The sequence below is a fragment of the Xyrauchen texanus genome, chromosome 38 (assembly GCF_025860055.1).
Source record: "Xyrauchen texanus isolate HMW12.3.18 chromosome 38, RBS_HiC_50CHRs, whole genome shotgun sequence".
Lineage (NCBI taxonomy): Eukaryota > Metazoa > Chordata > Actinopteri > Cypriniformes > Catostomidae > Xyrauchen > Xyrauchen texanus.
The window spans coordinates 36,036,160-36,038,221 of NC_068313.1; positions in this window are offsets into that span (position 1 = coordinate 36,036,160).

The window sequence follows — 2,062 nt, forward strand, 5'->3', positions numbered from 1 at the left end:
GTGAGTGATTGTGTGAGTGAGTGTGTGAGTGAGTGAGTGATTGTGTGAGTGAGTGTGTGAGTGAGTGAGTGAGTGAGTGATTGTGTGAGTGTGAGTGAGTGAGTGATTGTGTGAGTGTGATTGTGTGAGTGTGAGTGATTGTGTGAGTGAGTGATTGTGTGAGTGAGTGAGTGAGTGATTGTGTGAGTGTGTGAGTGATTGTGTGAGTGAGTGAGTGATTGTGTGAGTGTGAGTGAGTGAGTGATTGATTGTGTGAGTGTGATTGTGTGAGTGTGAGTGAGTGATTGTGTGAGTGATTGTGTGAGTGTGATTGTGTGAGTGTGATTGTGTGAGTGTGATTGTGTGAGTGTGAGTGAGTGATTGTGTGAGTGTGTGGGTGATTGTGTGAGTGTGAGTGATTGTGTGAGTGTGATTGTGTGAGTGTGAGTGAGTGAGTGATTGTGTGAGTGTGTGGGTGACTGTGTGAGTGAGTGAGTGTGTGAGTGTGAGTGATTGTGTGAGTGTGAGTGAGTGAGTGTGTGGGTGATTGTGTGAGTGTGAGTGAGTGAGTGAGTGATTGTGTGAGTGTGTGGGTGATTGTGTGAGTGTGAGTGGTGAGTGAGTGAGTGAGTGAGTGAGTGTGTGGGTGATTGTGTGAGTGTGAGTGAGTGAGTGATTGTGTGAGTGTGTGGGTGATTGTGTGAGTGTGAGTGATTGAGTGATTGTGTGAGTGTGTGGGTGATTGTGTGAGTGTGAGTGAGTGAGTGATTGAGTGAGTGTGTGAGTGTGAGTGATTGTGTGAGTGTGAGTGAGTGAGTGATTGTGTGAGTGTGTGGGTGATTTTGTGAGTGTGAGTGAGTGAGTGATTGTGTGAGTGTGTGGGTGATTGTGTGAGTGTGAGTGAGTGAGTGATTGTGTGAGTGTGTGGGTGATTGTGTGAGTGTGTGTGAGTGAGTGAGTGAGTGAGTGAGTGTGTGGGTGATTGTGTGAGTGTGAGTGAGTGAGTGATTGTGTGAGTGTGTGGGTGATTGTGTGAGTGTGAGTGAGTGAGTGATTGTGTGAGTGTGAGTGAGTGAGTGAGTGTGTGGGTGATTGTGTGAGTGTGAGTGAGTGAGTGATTGTGTGAGTGTGTGGGTGATTGTGTGAGTGTGAGTGAGTGAGTGAGTGATTGTGTGAGAGTGAGTGTGAGTGAGTGAGTGAGTGAGTGAGTGAGTGTGAGTGATTGTGTGAGTGAGTGAGTGAGTGAGTGTGTGAGAGTGAGTGAGTGAGTGAGTGTGAGTGATTGTGTGAGTGAGTGAGTGAGTGATTGTGTGAGAGTGAGTGAGTGAGTGAGTGTGAGTGATTGTGTGAGTGAGTGAGTGAGTGAGTGTGTGAGAGTGAGTGAGTGAGTGAGTGTGAGTGATTGTGTGAGTGAGTGAGTGAGTGAGTGTGTGAGAGTGAGTGAGTGAGTGAGTGAGTGAGTGTGAGTGATTGTGTGAGTGAGTGAGTGAGTGATTGTGTGAGAGTGAGTGAGTGAGTGAGTGAGTGTGAGTGATTGTGTGAGTGAGTGTGTGAGTGAGTGAGTGAGTGAGTGAGTGAGTGAGTGAGTGAGTGAGTGTGTGATGTATTGAGGTTAAATTTGACTCACTTCTATCTCTGTACACATCGTCGACTTCTACTGTTCTTAAGTTATAAGTAGAATTAACACTGGCTAACTGTAACTTTAACCCCTAAATAAAACTTTGCATTTTTAGAATATTTTTCTTTTGCATAATTTTTTCCCCCATTTATTGATTCATTGCTACTTTATATATTATTCGTCTTTTATCATCATTTCTTTTTTATTATTACTATTATTAACTTTTAAATTTCCCCTAAAGGTAGTTTTTTCAGCGCTTTTGTCCTCCAAGTATGTCTTGGCTGTATATACACACACACACACACACACACACACACACACACACACACCTACTCCTCTCTTTCGTCCACTTCAAGTGTTGTGGGCGTTGTTACACGATCTGTCCAATCAGAGCTCACTGCGCATCCGGTGGCTCGTTTATAAAGCTCGTTTCCGCGTGTGTATTTCAGGTCTGACTCTCTCCCG